This window comes from Palaemon carinicauda, chromosome 3 (genome assembly GCF_036898095.1).
Source record: "Palaemon carinicauda isolate YSFRI2023 chromosome 3, ASM3689809v2, whole genome shotgun sequence".
Classification (NCBI taxonomy): Eukaryota; Metazoa; Arthropoda; class Malacostraca; order Decapoda; family Palaemonidae; genus Palaemon; species Palaemon carinicauda.
Window position 1 is genome coordinate 119,852,857 of NC_090727.1, and position 9,320 is coordinate 119,862,176.

At 31.6% G+C, this 9,320-nt stretch overlaps 1 protein-coding gene across 1 annotated transcript in view; it reads right to left on the minus strand.

Annotated features, from left to right (window-relative positions):
• Positions 1-9,320, minus strand: part of LOC137633707 (dynein axonemal heavy chain 6-like) — a 384,249-nt gene that overhangs the window by 247,498 nt on the left and 127,431 nt on the right. The window lies entirely within an intron of this gene.

A 9,320-nucleotide genomic window follows, 5' to 3' on the forward strand; every position in this document is an offset into this window, starting at 1 on the left:
ATTGGCAAAGTTAATGCTTATATCACTATTGTATAGCATTGTATAGAAATGCTCTTGAATTTTTATCTCCATCTTTTTTGTTGAAAATATTTACAGTTTTATCCTTAAAAACACACATCTGTTGGTGTCCTATTCCAAGTTTTTTCATCAATTTGATGCTTGGAATTTTAAATTGTTTATTTTGGATAGTTCTGCTAATTCTATTTCATCTTTCTTGGATTTTATTTTTCAGGTTTTTGGTTTTATGTGATAGTTTTCCTTGATCTGGTTTAGGAGGTTTTCCACCCATCTCTTGTGAGGATCCCAATACAAATGTTGTTGAATTACTGTTCATTTCTTCTTTAATTGCTTCCATATCATTTTGTATTGCTAAACTAAACTCATCAGATTTTTCACTTAAAATTAGGTATTATCTTTCTTTCCTTAGATCTAAATAAATATTTATTCGTGCGTTTATAATGTAACTTGACTTTTAACTTGTTTAACACTGTTACATCTTTAACTGAAATAACTTTTTCACTGTGAATAAAATCTATTTCATTTTACTTTTCTCCAGTTGGGCTTCTCCATGCCTACTTTCTATGTTCCCTTTTATAAGAAAAAATGTGTTCATTATTTTAAGATTGTTTCTTTCATAAACTTCTACAAGCATGTCTCTTTCATTCCTTGTGCCTACTCCAAATTTACCTGCTGTTGATTCTCCTCTCTTCGTTTGAACTGCTTCAGCTTTGAAATCCCCCAAAACAAATGTAAATTGAGTCTTATGTATATTCGTACATATCTCCAGATCGTAAAAACTTAATGTTTCTTCCTCTTTATGTGTTAGTTGGGTTCATGTGTTTGAATGGTCTTCAGTTTATAATTCTTATATAGATTAATTATTAATCCTGCATTTCAATCACTTGTACTACAGATTTCTTTTGTGTTACCTGCAATAATTTTATTAATAACTAAACCCACTCCGCTTTATTTGTTCCTTACATGTCCTCTGAAGCCAAAGATATGGTTCTCTTTTAAGACAATATAAGATTTCCCAGTTCCGCTTATTTCACTTAACTCTATTTTATTCCAAATTATTTCCTTCAGGTCTTCTAGTAACACAGCAAGATCTTCTTCCCTAGACAGGGTCCTGCTGTTGTATGTTGCAAAGGTCAGCATATATATATATATATATATATATATATATATATATATATATATATATATATATATATTGTGTGTGTGATTGTGTGTACATGTATACATATGCATTTTATCCTTATTGCTACATTTTTTTTAATATATATTTGGGAGGTTTGATGTTTACCTAGGATTTATTATGTCTATTTAGGAGTAAAATTAAACTTAAATACATTATCCTAAATATTAGTTCCCACAGCCATTCAGTATAATTCGTTTCTCTGTGCAAAATTTAAAAGAAAACCGACAATTTCCTATTTTTTTTTTCAATTATACACACGTAAAATATTTACACAAAGTAATATATTTTTATAAAGTTTTTTTATTCAATTCTTCTGAATGGTTAAAACTACCTTATTGTATTTGAAGTTGTATTTTTGTAAATACCTTTCACTTTTTTTTTCATTATCGTAACATTTGATTCCATCTTTCCATACTTTTATATGATGTAGGGAAATTTTTATAAATTGTTTTGTATGTAAAATATTATAAATATATTTAGATATAAAATGAATCCAAAATAAGGTCTTTAACGTAATGAGTAATCAAAGCTATTTTAAAGAAATTATTTGTACATGGATTTCGCAGTCAAGTTTTCAGCGCAAAACAAAAGTCGATTCATATTGTTGCTCTTTATGGGTATATATTTATGAAATAAGAAAAAATTATATATCATTCGAAACCTTATTTATTCAGCTATATCAATATAGTATATATTTTTCAAATTACTGTATCTTGATAAATATCACTTTTTAACCAACTATAAACTAACATTGTTGCAACAGTTTACTAATTTTTCCTATTTTAGTACATCTAAACGTTCAGATAATGATTGTAAAATAACATTTGTTTTTCTGCTTTTAAAATGAAACCTAAATAAAATGTCTCCATAACCATTCGAATTAAAGCTTCCGTTTTGACTACTGAGAAATATTTTGTAAGTTATAATATGCATACATTCAATTATATGTAAAACTGTACATGAATCGAAGGATATTTATTCAGCTAAATGACAAAATTAAATATTTTTGTGTTCAGGTAAGTTGAGTGAAAACATTTACACATTTTTATTTTTTGCTATAATTTTTATCGATATTTGTATATATTTAAGAAATATTAGTGATTGTAAACTTCAGTTCAACAAACTGTAAAAGAAACGAGACGAAAATGAGCGTTCTAGCATAAACTGCATAATTATGAACATTTGCGAACAAGAGAACCGTACCTCAGTATGTGAGAATACACGAAAGTCCTTTGTTTTTAGAATGAGGTTTTATCTTGTTTTATGGAACTGGAATTTCGGTTATTTCTTAATTACTTTTTTTTTTCCCCACATGAAAATTTAGTTGAATGCTATTTGCCATTTCCATAGGTTCAATTGAAGGATTTTTATTAGAATATCTCCTCTGCTATACCCAATTCGCCATTCAATCATTGACCTAAGGAAATGAATTTGAAGTATAATAAAAGAATTATCCGTCAGGTATAGAGAGAGAGAGAGAGAGAGAGAGAGAGAGAGAGAGAGAGAGAGAGAGAATGTTTTCTTGTTCAATTCATGTACTCCTTTTCGTAGGAGTAACGTGTATTTTAGCCTTTCTAAGTAATAGTTAAATTAAATCAAAACAGGAATATATGTAACATACCTGTCAATGTCTGCATGGTATAGTTTAGTAAATATTTTGTGGGGTTAATAAGACTTAAATGATATACAAAATACGTTATTTAGAGTAAATGTACCATCGATGAATTATTAAAATTTCATGTCGTGCTCTCTCTCTCTCTCTCTCTCTCTCTCTCTCTCTCTCTCTCTCTCTCAATGCTGTTCATTTTTGTGTGTGAATGTTTTTATAAAGGGAGGTGTTGAACACTATATCAGTTTCACATTGTGAAAAATCTTATCTCTAGAGGTATTTAAAAGACAATTACTCGTGTGCGTGTTTATTCATATATATGTGTGTGTGTGTATTTACTAGACACATATCGTTTGAAGTCGTGTAGTTTTTATCCAGGTGGAGACCAGTCGCTTACTACAAAACTGGTGGCAGACTTCAGCCTCCTAAAGTTTGTTTCTGTTGTTGAATCTCACTAAAACAGTTCTTAAAATTAGTGTTTTTTCTATTGTTGGCTGGTTTTAGGAGTCTCGTATGACTACATTAGTTCTCAAAAATATTGAATTTTCTATTTTTTTAGGTCTCATAAAATGTATTTATTGATATAAGTAATTGATATAATTTAGATTCCCAATAGTTACATTTAGTTCGTTATAGTGTAAATGCTCCATTGACACAAAGAAATTAATCATTTGAAGAATGGTAACCATTCTCTAAGAGAGAGAGAGAGAGAGAGAGAGAGAGAGAGAGAGAGAGATTTGTTGACGGATTTGTCTCGCAATTTGGCATTGTTTACTTCTTTCAAGGTAAATTTTGATATTTTTTTTAACGAAATTAATCTCATACAGAGGTTAGTGTCAGTAATTATACAGAATAATGTAAATCCAGAATTCAATAGGGCCCTTAGCATTGAGAAAGATATTCTCTCTCTCTCTCTCTCTCTCTCTCTCTCTCTCTCTCTCTCGTGCGCGCGCGCGCATATCCATCAAAAAGACATTTAGATAATTTCGGCATTATTTATTATTAGGAAATGAATTTTTTTAAAAACGTTTAGAGAGTTTTTATGATCTTGTGTAAGTTATTCTGGAATTCGAGTTCAACATTCGCTGAAAGTCTGTTCCATGTGTTTGCTATTTTGTATGTAATGAAATTAACACATTGAGTGGTGTTGTATCATTTTATTCCAAATTTTATCTGTACTTATTTGTGCTAATCGTCTTTAGATTGTTGTAGTTTACATTTGTTATTACTTTAAGAATTATAAATGTCTGTATTAGCTGTTTCCTTAGTTGCGGAGTTTGTAGCCAGTAATTTGAAACGTTCCATTCTCCGTCTATATCCAAATTGTCATATTGGTACTAGTTTGGTGGCCCTATCTAGTCCTGCTTCCAGTCTATCCATACCCTTGTGAATACTTGGTGCCCAGAATTGAACTTACAGTAGATGTGGTCATATTATTGATGTGTACAGCTGCAGTACAATTTCTTTGTTTCTGTATTTGAATTGTCTCTTTGTGTGTAACCTATTAGTTTCTGTGCTTTCTTTTCAACCTGTTTGCTCCGTTTGATGAACCTTAAATCTTTGCTTATGATAACGGCATGGTCTTCCTCCTCGTCCACACTTTCTATTTCATTTGAAGTAAGATTTAAGGATAGCAATTATCTATGAGAGAGAGAGAGAGAGAGAGAGAGAGAGAGAGAGAGAGAGAGAGAGATTTCGGCGAATTGTTCTCGTTCAATTTTCCATTGTCAACTTTTTATGAGAAAGAATTTTAGTTCACATAGCCCCTTTAAATTTAAAATATTTTAACGCTATTCGAAGCAGTGGTAATTCTAGCTAAATTAGGTTTTCGGTTCTATATCGAAATTAATCACAAACAAAGATTATGTTAAGCTATGATGTAAATACTGATAAGATTCTCTCTCTCTCTCTCTCTCTCTCTCTCTCTCTCTCTCTCTCTCTCTCGTGTCATATATATTTATGGGTATGGAAACTAAAATTAGGATTATCGCCATTGTGAGGATCAATAAGTTGCAATGTGTTCCGTCAAATCTCGCATAGACAATTGGGAGAAGCGTACCTAAGTAAGAACAAGGAGAGATTTCTTCTCATAGAATCAGATAATTTGTAGTAGTTTTGCTGATGAAGTTTTATATAGTTCTTGATTACAACATTCGAATTTTCATTTTTCCATTTTGTCAAATATATCTGTTTATTGATATTTGTAATTTGTTTAAGGTATAACGAAATGGTGTTGTAAAATAAAACAATTTCACCTGTTGTGCAATCCAGACGCTCTAGACTCACAAAATTAGGTGTGTAAAGTGTGATTGAATAACTTCCGTTTAGTCATAAATAGTTTTTTATGTTTGTGAGAGAGAGAGAGAGAGAGAGGAGAGAGAGAGAGAGAGAGAGAGAGAAAGAGAGAGAATTTATTGGAGGAATTTTTTACAGTCAATGTTATCAGTGTAGGCGATTAATTTAGAATGCATTTCAGTTTTTTGCCAAAACATTAATGAATAAATACCATTTTGTATCTTGATACAAAAAGTGACAGCTAGTGTAGCTGAAACGTTCATTTTGTTCTTTCAAAGATTTTAATATAATATTCATTTTAGAGTAATTATGTATAATCCAGGATTCATTAAAACTTTTCTCTCTCTCTCTCTCTCTCTCTCTCTCTCTCTCTCTCTCACTCTCTCTCTCTCTCCTCTCTCTCTGTCATGGCTGTTAATTTGTGTGTGCGGATGTTTGTCATGAGAACAAAGTTGGTGAGCATGTTGTTTACCATGAGAACAAAGGTAATGATTATGTAAGAACAAACAGTGTTCTAAAGGTTTCGTTGTATTGTTTTTAGTTGTTTAGTCTGTCCTGGGTGCAGACCGGTAGGTGAAATTTCTAAAAATTCTTGCAGATTATAGCTTACTACAGTATAATATGTATGTATATATATATATATATATATATATATATCTATCTATAGATAGATAGATACAGTATATATAAGGGTGGTCCAAAAGTAGGTGGACAGTATATGAAATAGGTTTATGTATCTGTTATATTATTACAAGTGTATTTTGATTCACAATAAAATTTGAGGACTTTTGTATTATTGTTCACATTAAAATTTATCAATGTGTTAGTAAACATAATTGTTTGTATATGTAATCTTAAAGTAAATTTAATCATTTACCCTCCATCTACTTTTGGACCACCCTGTTTATACATATTGTTGGTGACTACCGCCGAGACGTTTTTTGATCGCTAGCTAGATTCAAATATCCCCTTATAACCCATATATTAGTTCTCAATAAGGACATTTAGTTTTTTTTTTCTTCATAATTGAATTTTGTACAAGTAATTCTTACAGATTCTTAAAATTTCACCAAATTTTCTGTAGTTATAATTGACATAACAGCATTTGTCATTCGATCAAGATCTGAGAGATAACCATTAGTTATACAAAGAAACCATTACACACACGCACACATTATATATATATATATATATATATAGAGAGAGAGAGAGAGAGAGAGGAGAGAGAGAGAGAGAGAGAGAGAGAGAATTAGTTGACGAATTGCTCTCGTCCAATTAGTCATTGTTTACTCTAAAGCCATTTTCAAGTTTTTCGAGTCCCGTTAAATGATACATTTTTGTAATACAAATAATTTTACGACATTCAACTCCGGTGGCAAGTTCAGCTAAATTGAGCATTTTATTTTTCTAATGAAAATAACCACATACACAGACTAGTTCTAATTATGTAATAAACATCCAGGGTTCAATAGAGCAATTAGTATTGGGAAACTCTCTCTCTCTCTCTCTCTCTCTCTCTCTCTCTCTCTCATCATTTGGGGCATTATTTATGATTATGAAATCTGAAGATAGGATTAACTCCATTACAAGGAATAGTAAGAATGGCAGCGGTTTGCGTCGAATCTTTGATTTATAGAATGAGAAAAGGTATAGTAGTTTAGCCGTTGAAGTCTCTGTTATTTCTTAATTACAACATACGGTGTTTCCCATTTTGCTTTTCTCTCAGAAAGATTGTTGAATGATATAGTTTTGTAAATTAATTCATTTTTTCCTAATTTGCAATCGAAATGCCATGGACTGGTACATGATTGAGCATTTGCAATAGTGTCGAATAATTACCCCTTATAAGTTTTATGTTTTGTTTGTGTATGAGAGAGAGAGAGAGAGAGAGAGAGAGAGAGAGAGAGAGAGAGAGAGAGAGAGATGTAAATTTACGTTGATGAATTCCTTCTTTTACAATTCGTCAGCGTAAAAAATAGTTTCTAGAAGAAGGAATGTTAGTTTTATTAGATCTTTTTGGATTACAGGAAAGTAAAATCAAAACAAGAATTGATATAAACACCGTTGTGCATGCTGATTCCGGATAGTCTAGCTCAAATAGGATTTTAATTCTTTCAAAGTTGTAATTGATTTACAAAAGTTTGTTTTAGAGTAATTGAGAAATCTCTCTCTTCTCTCTTTCTCTGTTAGTGTGTTGTTTATTTGTTTGTTTAAATGTTTTTCAGTAAAAGTCAAGTGGTGACCATGTAAGAAAATTGTCAGTTCCACGTTTAGAAAAAATTTAACTCCAGAGGCATCGAAAGCAAAATACTTGTGTGCTTGTTTCTTTGTGTGTGTGTTTTACTAAACTAGCCAAAAGTTAATGTTTAATGCCTTGTTGTCTGTGTCTAGGTGGAGACAGTCGATGCAAATAGCCCAATACAAAAATGGTGACAGAATAGACCCCTGGTGACAGAATAGACCCCCGTGAGGGTTTTTTTTTTTTTTTTTTTTTTTGTGTGTGTGTGTGTTTGTGTGTGGCGAATATCACCAAATCAGTTGTAAAGACGTGCGTGTTTATTCTATCGAAGGGTGGTTCAAGGAGTCTCGGTTGACCTATAGATTACTTCTCAAAAAAGATACATTGATTGATATAAGTAGTTCATATATGTTCACAATATCTTCACCTAATTTGTTACAACGTCATCGCAATAAAATTAGTCATTTCAAGTAATACTAAAGGATAACAACCATCTGAGAGAGAGAGAGAGAGAGAGAGAGAGAGAGAGAGAGAGAGAGAGAGAGAGAGAGAGAGAGAGTTGAGAGAGAGAGAGAGAGAGAGAGAGAGAGAGAGAGAGATTGAGATTTTGATGAATTGCTCACGTCCAATTTGTCATTGGTAACGCTTTTTCAGATGGATAAAAAAAAGAGTAGATCTCTGAGCTTTGGAGAAAATCTCTCTCTCTCTCTCTCTCTCTCTCTCTCTCTCTCTCTCTCTCTCTCTCTCTCTCTGAGGTATTAATTAAAATGACATTTAGGCAATTTTGGCAATATTCTCTTACTATCATAAAACAAAAAGCAGCATTAATGCAATTGTTGGGATTAGTGAGAGTGGCAGCGGCTTGGACACATCTCACATTTATAATTGGGAGAAGCTTCTCTATGCAACAATGGAAGACAGACTTTTGTTTATAGAATCAGATTTGAAGTATTTCTGCTGTTGGAGAGACTTTTATATCTTTATTTTTTCCAATTTGCATTTTTTTTTCACAAAGATCTGTTAAACTAATTTCGCAATTTAAATAGCTTTCAACATCATTTTTTTTTTTTTTTTCAAAATAGCATCCTATTTCCCCCAATTTGCCATTCAAAGTAATGAATTTTACAAAATGTAGGCCACTATGTAAATCTATCACAGAAGACAAATATTTTTGTTGTGGCCCAGTCCTGAAAAGTTTTTAGTTGTCAGCTGATCATGGTAGCAATAGCTTATATAAGACCCATGCATTAGATCTCACATATATTTCTTTTGTATTCGCAATCTCAGTATTTTTTTTTCTACTTAGATAAAACTATGTAATGAACTTGTCAACTAATTTGTTAAGAAAACTCTTCATTTGTAATAAGATTGAAGATAATTCGTAACCATAACTTGTTCGAGAGAGAGAGAGAGAGAGAGAGAGAGAGAGAGAGAGAGAGAGAGAGAGAGAGAGAGAGAGAGAGAGATTAACGTTAGTATTTGTTCTTTTCTGTTAGTGACGAATTTTTCAGTTCTTTGAATCGCCTAAATGATGTGTAAAGTGAATTCAAATTAATTAGTTTTTCAAGCAACCAGTAGTTTTTCAACCCAATCAAAGCTTTAGCAAATCCAGGTACCAAATTCCTTTAGTTATTTCCAAAAAATTTTCATATACTTAGATTAGTGTCGGTGAACCTTTATATTATCCATGATTGCTTTAAATGCCTTTAAATCTCTCTCTGTTTACTATCAGAACGCCTCGCTCTCTCTCTCTCTCTCTCTCTCTGCGCTTTATGTTTACTATCAGAACGCAATTTGAACAAGAGGAATGAGGTTTCTTGAAGAGGCCAAATACCTCTGCATTCTTCTAAGAAATCGGAATAGTAAATTTTTCACTATCAAGTATAATTAGATCTAAAAACAATACACACTAAGATTTTACTCCAGAATGCTCTTTTTCAGTTGATATATAATTTACAATTAGAAATTATATATAT